Raw genomic sequence first — 14,124 nt, 5'->3', positions numbered from 1 at the left:
TTGCCTGGAGAATCCCATGGACGGAGAAGCCTGGTAGGCTGCAGTCCATGGGGCCGCACAGAGTCGGACACGACTGAAGCGACTTAGCAGCAGCAGCAGCAGCCCATTTGGGGTGGGTTTTAGAAACTTCGCCTCAAACGTTTAGACAGACATAAGTGTGTTATTTTCTAATGGATGAACCAAGATGTATGTAGTCCAAGATTTTGTTAGAGGTAGTCTACAACCCTCCGGGGGATCAGCCTTAGGGTGAAGACAACATGTGGGCAGCAGAAGACAGGAAAGGAAACCAAATCCTTGATGGAAACTTTGGGTGAATCCTGAAACCCATTTTTCAGACTTTTAGGAGCTAGTAAATCTTCTTTATGGGTTTTGTCAGTTTCAGCTTGGTTTTCTGCTGCTTGCATCATAATGTGAAACATGATCACATGGAGACTTGATTTTGATGATTTCTCACAAATTTTTCAGTTGTAAATGGGCATGGATAGTGAAATAAACCAGGAAGAAGAAATTCACAAGTAATTCTCTCTGTTCCTTTCTCCAAGGCTCCTTGAAGTATTTCCAAGAAGCCAATAAAACTGTGTGTAACAGTGAGCTCATTCAGCCATTCTGGAACACTCTTTGTAGGAATCCAATTAAGAAGTTCTTCAATCCACATAATCTTTCCCCACTGCAAACCCATCTACAACCTGATGTCATTACTGGCACAGTTATCTTGTAAACAAAAGCTCCATTCAAAACAGTGCTTAGGAAAGTCACTATCAAAGTGAGAAAGAATGGGGGCCGCCTATGAAATTATTTTTTAACGTATCCAGAAAATGTTAATACTTTTTTGAAAAAGAAGGGAATAAGGACAAAAATAGATGATCTTAATATAAGACATGGGGGTTTCCCTCATAACTCAGTTGGTAAAGAATCTGCCTGCAATGCAGATCTGGGTTCAATTCCTGGGTTGGGAAGATCCCCTGGAGAAGGAAACGGCAACCCACTCCAGTATTCTTGCCTGGAAAATCCCATGGACAGAGGAGCCTGGCGGGCTACAGTCCATGGGGTCACAAGAGTCAGACACGACTTAGCGACTAAACCATCACAGTATAAGACAAAGAAAAGACTCCAATATGACTAGACCTTGACAGAAACCCAAGGGAAATATGAAAAAAAGCACAAAATTGAAGTGAATTTATCAGGGGATTTCAGAGATGTCTACTTATCAGGAGCCATGGCAGGCATAAAACTATATATCCAAACAGAGCCAAATGTACAGTGACCAGAGTGCTTTGGAGTAGCACTTTTTGTTCTACTTCAAAAAAGAAAAGAAAAATGGAATGGAGGGTTGAAAAGAAAGAAAATCAACATTTGAAACATGAGGTTATTCTGTGCTGATGGCCCACTGAAGACCTAGATACCCTGGAGGTTTGGGTAACAATTTTCCAAATGTAAACTGATAATATTTTAACAGTATAGTTGATGATTTGTAGAATTTCATAATGTATAGTGAGATTGATATATTATTCATTTATTTATTCTGCAAATACTTACTGAGCTACCTTTTATTCATCTGTTTTAAAAGCTAGGAATTAATAGACAAAATTTATGCCTTTGTAGCAGTTAGACAGAAAATAAACTAGATAAGTAAGGGAATATACACACAATGTTGGTGTTAAGTGCTGGAAGAAAAAAATAAAGTGGAAAGAAGGATAGAAAGTTCAAGGTAGAGTGATAAATGTTTAAAATCTTACATAGAAAAGAAGTGATTAGTAAACCAGATAAGGTAGGTAACTCACAGCAAGTTGGGGGAGAGAATTGGCCAACAGTGAGCACAGCCAACCCTTGAAAATAAAGAAATGGGTAGTATTTAGAGTTCAAATGGTAATCAAGAGGGGTTTTTTTGTCCTTTGTTTTTTTAGTATGAGATAAATAGCAGCATGTTTCCATATTGATGAGAAAGAACAAGTAAAGAAAAAAAATGATTCTGGGAAGAGAGGAAAGTATTGTTGGCAAGAAGGATGGATTGAGTATGTAAGTGGAGGAACTGCATTATTGAGGAGCTTGAAGAACTCTTGTGTAACAATAGCAGAGAAGTTTGAATATTATATAAGTCACTGATGCAAATAGTGCAGATGTCAGTGGAAGCTATGGAAATTCTCTGGATTGCTTAAGATGTTCAAGAGAAAGAAGAAGAAAGGTTGACAGTTAAAACTTAGGTGTGGGGAAGACTGTTGGAAGTCTGTGGAAATGGGAAATGCATGAAATTTGTATAGGGAAGTGAGAGAATGTGTTGATCAGAGAAGCAGAGTAGTCAGGGGTATGTGGTTCTGTGATCATAAATGCATAGAACAGTTAGTATGACTGGATTTTTCTCCAGCCATACTCAGCACTCTGAGTGCTGGCACCAAACAGGCAGAGGTGCATGGTTCAGCCAAGCGAGTAGGAGAAAATGAGAGGAAAGGTAGTTAAGGATAAATGGAAGGAAAATAAGAAATTGAAATTATTTTAAGAGGGATAAACATAAAAGGGGTGGACAACGAAAAAAAATGGTAGGATCAATAGTCACAAGCTACCACATATGACTAACTGGATGCTATTCATATTTGAAATATTATTTGTATATTTATTATAATAATTATCTGGCAGATGGTACTCAAATGTCTTGCTTTGTTTAAAAAGTGTCTTTTATGACATTTGTCATTTTCTTTCTAGTTTTTCAAGCAATATATGCTCATTTCTGATAACTGCATGCTAAGTTGCTTCACATCAACACTTTGTGACCCTATGGACTGTATTCCACCAGACTCCTCTGTCCATGGGATCCTCTGGGCAAGAATACTGGAGTGGGTTGCCATGTCCTCCTCCAGGAGATCTTCCTGACCCAGGGATCAAACCCAAGTCTCTTACATCTCCGGCATTGACACGCAGGTTCTTTACCACCAGTGCCACCTGGGAAGCCCTTCTGATAACTAAAAACACATACAAAATAAAGTGAAAACAACAACAACAACAGTCACCCATAATCCCTACTCCTCACGTATAACCATAATTGGCATTTTGATTCATTGCTTCCCAGTGTTTACGAATTTATTTATTTATTTTTACTGTTTTAGATTTATTTTTATTTTTGGCTGCACTGGGTCTTTTTTCTCCGTGTGCACTTTCTCTAGTTGCGGTGAGTAGGGGCTACTCTCTAGTCACGGTGCTTGGCTTCTCATTGTGGTGCTTCTCTTGTTGCAGATCACAGGCTCTCGTGTGGACGGACTCAGCAGTTGTGGTGCATGGACTTACTTGCCCTGTGGCACGTGGAATCTTCCTACAACAGGGATCAAACCCATGTCCCCTGCATCGGCAGGCTGATTCCTAGCCACTGAACCAGCAGGGAAGTCCTATATACTTTTAAAAAATTGAAATAAAATTATCTACAGCACTATGTAAGTTTCAGGTACACAGCATAATGATTCGATATTTCTATGCATTACAAAATGATCACTTCAATATGTTTAGTTACCCTATGCTGCTGCTGCTAAGTTGCTTCAGTCGTGTCCGACTCTGTGCGACCCCATAGACGGCAGCCCACCAGACTCCCCCGTCCCTGGGATTCTCCAGGCAAGAACACTGAAGTGGGTTGCCATTTCCTTCTCCAAGTTACCCTATTTGCTAAGTTTTGCTACCCTCCACAAAGATATTACAATAAAATTGACTATATGCCTCCAGCCGTACCTCTCATCCTTGTGACTCATTCATTTTGTAGCTGAAAGTCTGTACTTCTTAATCTCCTTCCCCTATTTTCGCTCATCCTCTAACCTCCCTTTCCTCTAGCAACCATTTGTTTGTTCTCTGTTGAGTCTACTCTGCTTTGCTATGTTTATTCCTTTGTTTCGGTATTTTAGGTTCTGCATACAAGTGAAATCATACAGCATTTGTTTTTCTTCGTCTGACTTATTTCACTTAGGTTAATACCTTCTAGGTCCATTCATGCTGTTTCTAATGGCAGGATTTCTTTCTTTTCTATGACTGAATAATCGTGTGTGTATGTATTTTATATTTACAAATATATATTTATATATTTATCTATCCACAGACACTTAGGTTGCTTCCATATCTTGGTTACTGTAAATCACGCTGCAAGTATCTTCTCTCATCCGGTAGACAAGCTTTTTGCTTTGTTGACAGTTTCCTTCCCTGTGCAAATGCTTTTTAGTTAAATGCAGCCCCATTTATTTTTGCTTTTGTTCCTCTTGCCTGAGGAGAGGTATCTTCGAAAATACGACGAAGGGAAATGTCAAAGAGCTTACTGCTTCTTTTTCTTTTAGAAGTTTTATGGTTTCGGGTCTTACATTTAGGTCTTCAACCCATTTTGAGTTTATTTTTGTATAGGATGTGCAAATGGCATTCCAGTTTGATTCTTTGGCATGTAACTGGCTCTAATAGTGTTTTGGTGGTCTCTTCAGGATTTTCTATCTATCGTATCATGTCATCTGCAGACAGTAATGGTATTACTTCTTACCAAATGGCCTATTATAACAGTCTACAAAAGAATGACCTGAAACATCTTGAGGAAGGCTCCCTCTCTAACACAAAGTCATCATAAGGACTGGCAGTGGCCTTATCAGGGGCAATAAGTCCTATTTAGCTGAGAAACTCCTGGAATTGAAGCAGAAAAATAAATGGGCTGAAAACAAAAGAGGAAGCAGTCAGAGAGTGGAGTGTTAACATTGAGATTATCAGTATCAAATGATTGTTATTGTTGATAGTGACAAAATCAAGGCCATGATCCTGGGAGTGTACGGTTAAAGCAGGGGAAAGACAACACTGGTTTAAGAAGAACAGCTCTTGAAGGAACAATGGGGAGAAAGTGACAAGCTTACACTGGGTAGATGTCATCTTAAAATTCATCAGATATGCTATTTTTTGTGTTCTTTTAAAAAAACAGTCTTAAAATTGTAGCTCTTGAAATTCTAAAATACTATCAATATGAGAGTTAACAGATTTAAAAGACTCAGTGTTTTAAACTGGAGTTCCTATGAGTTATAATTTAAATATAAGTTTGCTTTTCTTTCCGAGTCTGTGTTTGTACTGAATATTGTTTGTTGGAAAACAATCTTTGCTGTCTATTCTATGCACTCGCCCTGCATCTCAGAGGTTGGAAGTATGGGGATTACATTTCCCAGGCTCTTTCCTGGGGAAGGGTGGGGTGGATGAAACATACATTCTGCCCATGCTCTCACATGAGACTTGGAAGGCAAATGGAACGTGGAGAAATTGGCCCTCCAGCAGCTATGACAGTAGTTCTACAGTGACTGACACCAAGCTCCACCACCAGGAGTCAGAGCAGAGGCAGTTGTGATGCCGCTAGCCATTTGCTGCAGCACCTTGACCTCTAGGTGGCAGCAGTGAGTCACCGAGGTCTTTCATGGCAGGTGCAATGAAAGACAAAGCAAGAAGGAAATGGCAAGCCACTCTGGTACTCTTGCCTGGAAAATTCTATGGACAGAGGAGCCTGGTAGGCTACAGTCCATGGGATCACAAAGAGTCAGACACGACTGAGCAACTTCACCTCACCCAGCCTTAGCAAAAATTTTGAACAACTAAATCCCTGTTTCAAAACCTCAAGCTGCTTTGACTTTACTTTAATGAATCCTGGCTGACATACTATTTCATGCCATGCCATGGTCCAGACCTTCAAAGATGAGAATCTCAGACTGATTAGTTGACCTGCCTGGGTTCACATACAGGGATGAAGGATGATATGATTCCACTGCACAAAAGAATTCTAAAGAGACATCACAAGGAGGGGGGAAGAAGTTTACATTCGAAATTAAGGGCCTACTGAAGATAAGAATTTGGAGACCAATATGGCTACTGTTGTGGAATATTATAGTAGGAAAGAGAATTAGGAGAACCATGGGATGGGTCAGTTACTTCTGACAATGAAGACCATAAAGAAAAGAAAAAGATAAGTTTAGAAACTTTACAATCTTAGATCGAGGCATGGTCAGAGGCCAGGTAGCTTCTAGAACTCTTACCCTTGCAGCTATTACAATGCTGGGAGAGCAAAGAATCAGACAGACTTAAATTTGCTGCAGCTTGCAGATTTATAATGTAAAGTGAGTTCAAAGGCTTGCTGGGCCTCTCAAGCGAAAGTGAAGGCCCTGTTGAGAACTGCAGAAGGGACATTTTGGCGGATTTGGTTGAATCCTAGTTCTTTGAACCCCACATCCTTCTGAGCTTTCCTTCAGGTAAACCCCTTCCTCCTTCCCTGTCTGCCCTTCCCCTCTCCTTAGCAGACTCCACGGAGTCTAACTCTTAGACTAACTCCACAGAGGCAGTTACCACTGAGGAGCTCCCTAAGCCAAGCAGACCATTACTGACGGCGTCAAGACAAGGCAAAGCCCCTTTACCTCTAAGAAGCAAGAGCCATTTTGTTTAGTGTTTCCCTGCACTGTGCATAGAAGTTTGTTTCGAAGGGACTTGAGACCATTGGAAGCAGGTGGAAGAAGAGGCCCGCTTACTGAATTTCACTTGTGCAGATCTCTGAAAGATGCACCTCTGGTAAGACCCTGGGTTGCTGCTTTCAATAAATCGACAACACATTTAATTGTGGTAAATCTTTGCCATGGTATTAACACAATTACATAAAAGGGAAAGGATAGCCATATAAAGGATTCACTGTTTATTTCATATGGCCATTGGGGTTTATTTTACAAATACAGGGAACACAGTGATGCGCCCATTGGGATAATGCTGAACTGAAACCAGTTGGCACTTTTTTGCTGTTCTTTTCCACCTCCTATTAATGCAGAGAAGAGATATAGTTGGTCCTGTTGCCATGATGCTTAGGAGTAAGATTCTGTGTAAACTTGGAGGGTCTGAAGAATAGACAGATGAAGAGGACAGACCTTGAGCTCCATGGAGGAGGAAATCAGGTTGCTATTCAGACTGCTGTCTCTCAGCCTGTGATGGCCCCATGGGTTCTATTTTGCTGCTCTCAGAAACTGGTGTTCTAGTTGCAATCAGTTCAATCAGCCTGTTGTAAAGCAGAGTCGGTATTTTCTTTATTTGCCAACTTTAGAAACATCTAAATGTTTAGAATCATGGCAATAATAACTATAACTATAAAAATGACATTAGCTATACTGTACTTTCTGATCGCACCAGGCTCTGAACTATGAAATCTTGCCAATATTAGCTCATTTACTCCCCACAACAGCCCTATGAATGAGATACGCTGTTATAATCCTGATTATGAGTTTGTAAAATCTGAGCTTGTGAGAGGTTAAATTACTAGCTAAAATTCACACAGGTAGTTAATGACGGAGTTGAGACTTAAGCTTAGGCCTTTCTTGTTTCAAAATCCAAGACTTTATACTATTATGATTTCCTTCTGCCACAGACGACCTTATGTCTCACGCTCTTTTTATCCATTAAACATCCCTTGAACCCATGCACTTTCACCACCACCATCACCGTAATGATGAGGGCTATGATCTTTTTAAAAGATTACTATACAACTTCCTAACTGGTCCACCTTTACGCATTTTGGCCCCACTTCTAATCTGTTTTCCATATTGTAGCCAAAGGAAAAGCTTCAAGACTTAAGTGTTATCACATTGCACCACTTCGAGCACTGTAAAGACTTCCCCTAATGATCCATCTCTTTGGGCTGGTTTTTAAGACGTCCACAATCTGCCCTTCGCTTTGTTTTGAGTCTCAGGGGGCCCATTTTCCACTGAAGCTCCTGTTCCCTCCCTTGCTTTCTCTTCTGCAGTCCCATGGGTTTTCACTTCTTCAAAAGCACCATGTGCTTTTCTTCCATGGATCCTTTGCCCTGGAGTGTTACTCTAGACCCCAGTCTATCTGCCTTCCTCTTAGTCCAAGTTTCTTTTCCTGCAGCTCACAGTTCAAAAGTCACTTCCTTAGCAAAGTCTTCCTATTCTTTAAACTAAATTGATTCCTTTCATTGGAGGCTCTCAAAGTATTTGCCTTCTTTTGGAAGCTGGGGTTTTATAATTATTTGCATGTTTTTTTGATCAATGTCTCTCTTCCTGATTATACTGGAAGCTCAGTGAAGGCAGGAGCCAGGTTTGGTTTTGTTCACCATTGTGGCTCCAACAGTTAGGACAATATTCAGGATATGGTAGGTGTTTGAACAATACAGTCGAATAATGAAGCTACAACACACTTCCCTGGGGTTTATGAAAAAAGACAAGCCTTTCCCAAAAGTCGATGATGTGCTTAAGTCCTTCGGTGGAGGATAAAAATGAGCTGAGAGTGGACATTCAGTTCATCAGGCAACCAATGCCAGCCAGAAAGCCCTAGGCTCCTGCCTGTCTGCTCCTGGGAGAAGAGCAGCTAAGTCTAGGGAAGGAGTTTCAGTTGGTGAGTGAGTTGGTTAGATGAAAGCACAGACTGCAAGGAAGAGCTCAGCTGCCCTCTCACCCTCTCCTCCTGAGTGACAGGTCTGCAGCTTGGATCTCAGTCCAGTCATATGCAGGCAGAGGGTGGTAACTGTATGACTAGGCTATGGTGGGTCACCTCGACAAGGTATTCTAGGCAGCCATGCGGAGTGTCACCCTGAGGCAGAGGATATGTTCAGAGTGACCCCCAACACCACCCTCTCCAGGCCCGACTCCCTGCCACAACCAGTTTCTGCAATTAGAGATTCATTCCTTGGTCTCTAAAATATGTAAACACAAGGAAACACATCAGATTAACTCACTAGATTCATTTCAGATATTATTATTTTGTTAGAATCCAGAAAGAAAGGCCTTTGAAGAAAATGCAAAGCTAAAGAGTGGCGTGTTGGCAGTGAGCTAGGGAAAGGCAGACGGCAGAGAAAAACTTTGTCCACTGAAAAGCTCCAGCCTCCCATTCTGCAAACGTAGCTAATGGAAAAAACGATTTGTTCAGATTGAAAATTTGAGAGTAATTATTAATATTCTTGCAACATAGCTGTAATTATTTGTTGCCTGCAGTCCTCTTGGACCTGGGCTTCCTTGTTGGTAAAGAGAGGCTGTGTTTGACTTTGCTTGGAGACCATAAAACCACAACAAAATACATTCTTCAGGAGGCTACCCGGCAACCCCAGATCTCCTCGACACCTTGAGAAGGACTTGTGATGACAGACTCGCCGAGAGCGCGAGGGAAGAACCTGAAGGCAGTTCTCCAGCGTCATCTTGACGAATAACCAAGAAGAAATATCAAGAGGTCGGATGTCTCCTCCGGAAATCGAAGCTTTATAAACCACAAGAACAAAAGCCTATATAGTCTGACCCGTCTCCTTAAATTGCATGCTGCGGAAGAGGTCAGCCGTTAGGATCTTTTTCGAAAGTTGATTGAAAAGGAGCCAGAGAAATGTCCCCAGTGAACCGCATCACTTCCTTCCTGGGACCATCAGCGAACCTCCCCAGCCTTTCAAGATAGGTTCTGCCCTGAAAGGTCAGCCGGGCGGTGGAAATCCCAGGCAAAAGTTAGCAGCTGGGGCAGAGCATCTCCTTCCCGGCGCTCTCGGCCATTTCTTTCCTCCTCGACCCCCCGGGAGGTGGACCTGGTGGAAAGGCTCCCCGAGGAAGAGAGCCGCGGAAAGCCTTTGCCGCTGCAGCAAGACGCTGGAGGCGGCCGAGCATCTCCAGGAGGTAGGGGAAGCCGGGGAGAGAGCCTGGGCGCCTGCCCCCAGCGGTGCCGGGGACCAGCGCATCCCGGGCGCCGGGCGCCGGGCGCGGGGAGGGGCGTGGCGGCGCACGGGCCGCGTCGGGAACCTCCCCGACCTTCCCTAGCCGAACCCCAGTGCGGGGGCGGTGTTGGGGGGTGGCGGGTCTTGGGGAGAGGCCTGAACCCCCCCTCCTCGGGTGCACCCGGAAGGAGGACCCGCTCGCCGAGGGAGGGCAGAGTCGCCGAGCGGCTGGGCGCAGGAGTGAGTGAGCGTGCGAGCGGCCCGGGAGCGCGGCGGCGGGCGATCCGCCACCGGCCCGGGAGCTGGCCCCCGGCGTGCTGTCCTCGGTCACCGGGGCCGCCCGGCGCCCCGCAAAGCCCCGCAGCCGCGCGCTCCGGCTCCCGCCACCGCCGCCGGCCCCCAGCGCGCCCGGCCGCCGCGGGTTCGCTCGCTGCGCTGCCCGGCACCTGGACGAGCCCGAGAGAGAGAAGGTAAGAGAGAGGCTTTGGGTGCCAGCCGAACAAATTGCAGACAGATTGTAAGCAAGTTTGCACTTGCAGGTTCGGGTCGTGCGTGCTTAACGGGAGGGAGAAGGTGGTGATGGTGGCGGTGGTGTGTGTACGTGTGTGGTACTCAGGGAGATACGGAGGTGGGGGGCGTACTGCCAGCATCTCCTACGTACATATCCCTATGAATATCCGCCCCCCAACCCCGACTTGACATTTCCGCTTGTGGCACTTCTCCCGGGGTCCAGAGACGCAGAAGCAAAAGGCAGCCGCCCTCTTGTTGCGATGGTCGGGGCTGCTGCTACTATCAGATGGGAGATGTAGGGCGTTGAACAAATTCCAGGAGCCTCCCTTCCTCCACTGACTATTTTAGGAAGGGCTGGGGGAGGGGACATGGGTAGTGCAGCCCCGAGGGCTTGAAGAACCAAGGAGGCCGGGGCTTCAGACTACTCCAGCTGTCGCCTGCGATGGCAGGCAGGCGGAGCCTACACTAGAGGGCAAGATAACTTTCATCTCCTTTCCAGAAAGACACGTTTCAGACAGATTTTTTGCATCACTGCCAGAGGGAGTTCTGTGAAATGGTGGTTCGCCGAGTGGCAGGTGTATGGCAAAGGGCACGAAAATAATGTAAAATAAAGCAGCTAGTAGCCATCAGGGAAAGAAAGCCGGTTGAGAAACGGGGTTTGGAGGGCTATCTGGGATAACAGATCTGAAGGGCTTCAAGTTCAGGCCCTTTTTCATAAATAGAGTCAGGTTCAGCAGGGGTGCCGGCTGAGGGGGGTGGACTGGAGGGGTGAGGGCGTTCGGGGCAGTGGGGAGACACCAGCTGTGAGGTTTAGCATCCCAGAATGTTCATTTCTGAGCTTTTCGGTTGGGGGTAGAAAACCTGTATGCATCTGAAATTTTTCTGTGCGTGTTAAGAAAGTTCAAAATGAATGATTTTTTTTCCCTCCCTCTTCCTTAATGCTTGTCTATTTTTGTCTTCATCTGAGATCCACTTTTCCAAAGAAAGCATTTGTATGCAAGAGCCAGACTTGTGCAAGAGAAAGTATGATAATTTTCGACTAAGCAAAGGTTGTTAATATGACCCCCATCTGTATAAAATGCTGACTTAACCATGAGTCATGAGGATTCTTCTTGGAGAGGCTTGCTGTTCTCCATGAGGAAAAAGATTAATAGGATGGATAAAAAGTTCCTGACATCACCAGAAAGATGTCATAAAACAACATTGCTATTTTGTCTTGCATTTTTGAGTCTGTTTATTACTTTGTGGCAAATTGAGAACAAAAGTGCCCAATCAATGCTAACTGAATATATTTATTTCACACAGAAGATAAAAGCCACAGTCTCAGACTGACTCAGATAATAATATTGCTAGCCTTTGGAAATACTTGCTCAGTTATTACATTAGAGCTTCACTTTTATCTGTCTTAACTAATGATTTCTTCATAAAATGGTTTATTTCTTTTTTGTTGTAACATTTTTTTTCCCCCACTTGATTCTTCTCTGCAAAGGAGTAAGGATTGGGAAAAGGTAGTTTGCTGTTTAAAAATGTTCAAACATTGCTGTGTTTAGTGGGGAGGGTGCTGCTGTAGGACCTGATTTCTGATAATTATGCAGCCCACACAGCTACTTGGAGGTGAAGGGAGGTGTCACTGAAACCGGATGTGAGAAGCCCATGACTGGGCAAGGTTGGTGACAACTTCTCCTGCAGGGCAGGCGGCACCAGCCTAGAGACTGCAGCCGCACCCTGTGGTCTGAACCCAAGACGCCTCTTTGAGGAAATCTGCTTATCTTCTCTTAAGTGAAGTGAGTGAAATCGATCAGTCGTGTCCGACTCTTTGCAACCTCATGGACAGTAGCCTGCACCAGGCTCCTCGGTCCATGGGATTTTCTAGGCAAGAGTACTGGAGTGGGTTGCCATTTCCTTCTCCAGGGAATCTTCCTGACCCAGGGATTGAACCCAGGTCTCCCCCATTGTTAGACAGATGCTTTACCATCTGAGCCACCAGGGAAGTCCATATCTTCTCTTAAAAGTGTTAAATGTGTCCTTCCTTGTGGTCTAAACCAGTGAGAACTTTTGTTTGGCACAGAGTGCAGTCTAGACTCTAGCCAAGCTGGGGAGGAAGGGGAGCAGATATCTCTGGGCAGGATTTACACTCCAGGCGAACCGAAGAAAGTTCAATTACGATACAGTATCTGTCATGCACGTTTGTTCTTCCAAGGACAGGACCAATTTTTGTTTGTTACCCTGTAACATTCATGAATTGTGGGTGCTTGGTCACGTCTGATTCTTTGCAACTTAATGGACTCCTCTGTCCATGGGATTCTCCAGGCAAGAATAGTGGAGTGGGTTGCCATTTCCTTCTCCAGAGATCTTCCCAACCCAGGGATCAAACCCACCTCTCCTGATATTGGCAGGTGGATTCTTTTGGGGGGAGGTGTAATGTTCATAACAGTGAATAATTACCAGCACTACACACTGATAGCCAGTACACAGATGTTGTAATATATTTGTAGTGACTACAGGATATCCCTCTTTTCCCCAGCCATTTAGCTGTCTTGGTATGCATTAATTAGTACCATAACTAAAGGATGCATAGAGAAAAACAATAATTAAATGTAAAATTAGACACTATGTGACTCACTCCGGCTAAGGACTGATAGAAGGGGGTGTTGAAATGTATTTATTAGGTTTCAAAATTTTTTAATAGTGGATTTTAACAAGAATGAAAGTGAAGTTGCTCAGTCGTGTGCAACTCTCTGCAACCCCATGGACTGTAGCCTACCAGGCTCCTCTGTCCATGGAATTTTCCAGGCAATAGTACTGAAGTGGACTGCCATTTCCTTCTCCAGGGGATCTTCCCAACCCAGGGATCGAACCCGGGTCTCCTGCGTTGTAGACAGACGCTTTACCATCTGAGCCACCAGGGAAGTATTAACAGGAGTGCTGTTGTACATATTGAGACAGCTAATGAAGTGCTACATACAGATGTGAATCTGTGTATGTTTTATGGTCTCAGTTCATCTTCTTTGCCTAGAAATGAGCCATATCATTTCTGGTTGTTTCAGAGGTTGTAACTTTCTGCTGTAGTTTCCTAATACTTAAAAACTTGTTACATTTTCTAAAGATATAGTCTTGTGGCTTAGCAGTGTTTCTTCTAGTGTTGTTGTTCAGTCACCGTCGTGCTCGACTCTTTGTGACGCCATGAATTTCAGCAGGCCAGGCTCCCCTGTCCTTGTCTGTCTCCCCGAGTTTGATCAAATTCACATCCACTGAGTTGGTGATGCTATCTAGCCATCTCATCCTCTGCATACCCCCTTCTCTTTTTGCCTTTAATCTTTCCCAGCATCAGGGTCTTTTCTAATGAGCTGGCTTGTCTTATCAGATGGCCAAAGTATTGGAACTTCAGCTTCAGCATCAGTCCTTCCAGTGGATATTCAGGGATGATACGGAATTCTTTTTTAAGAGCACCAACAGGAGACTGCTTTAGCAGTCAGTTGTCCATTCTGCTTAGAATGGACAGAAAAGTCCATTCCACTCTGTTTGACTGGAAAAGTCAGGTTGTGATGATTCACTCCTGTGCTTTTCACAGGTCTCAGGGTTAAGAAGAGCCCATTGTTCAGACAGGAGGATCCCAGACAGTAGATCGTCTAAATTCCCTCTGCAGCCCACACGATAAATGCAGCAGATGGTATTGATTGGATGTTCTCTTTGCTCCCACAGTACCCTGCATTTTTCCATTACAATACATGACCTACTTTGTTATAATGCTGTTTATATCATCTTTCCCTCTGGTACACAAACTCTAAGGGGGCTTATCTATCTTGTTTACTGATGTTTACCCAGTAGCAGTGTGTCCTTTACATGTGAATTCTCAATGCATTTCTGTATGAAATAATCAATACAGGAATCTCACCTCTCTGCTAGGTGTAGTGGATGTTGCTTGCCACTTTGTAATCTTAGTTCCTTCTCTG

At 44.0% G+C, this 14,124-nt stretch overlaps 1 protein-coding gene across 1 annotated transcript in view; it reads left to right on the top strand.

The window, feature by feature from the left end:
* Positions 1-9,129: 9,129 nt before the first annotated feature.
* Positions 9,130-14,124, top strand: part of SYNE1 (spectrin repeat containing nuclear envelope protein 1) — a 501,407-nt gene continuing 496,412 nt past the window's right edge. Inside the window, 1 exon segment of the mRNA XM_070376885.1 lies at positions 9,130-9,623. The gene's annotated coding sequence lies outside the window, so the exon portion shown is untranslated.

The sequence above is a fragment of the Bos mutus genome, chromosome 9 (assembly GCF_027580195.1).
Source record: "Bos mutus isolate GX-2022 chromosome 9, NWIPB_WYAK_1.1, whole genome shotgun sequence".
In the NCBI taxonomy this organism is placed as follows: Eukaryota; Metazoa; Chordata; class Mammalia; order Artiodactyla; family Bovidae; genus Bos; species Bos mutus.
The sequence above is the reverse complement of the archived record's forward strand: the minus strand, read 5'-3'. Positions and strand labels throughout refer to the sequence as shown.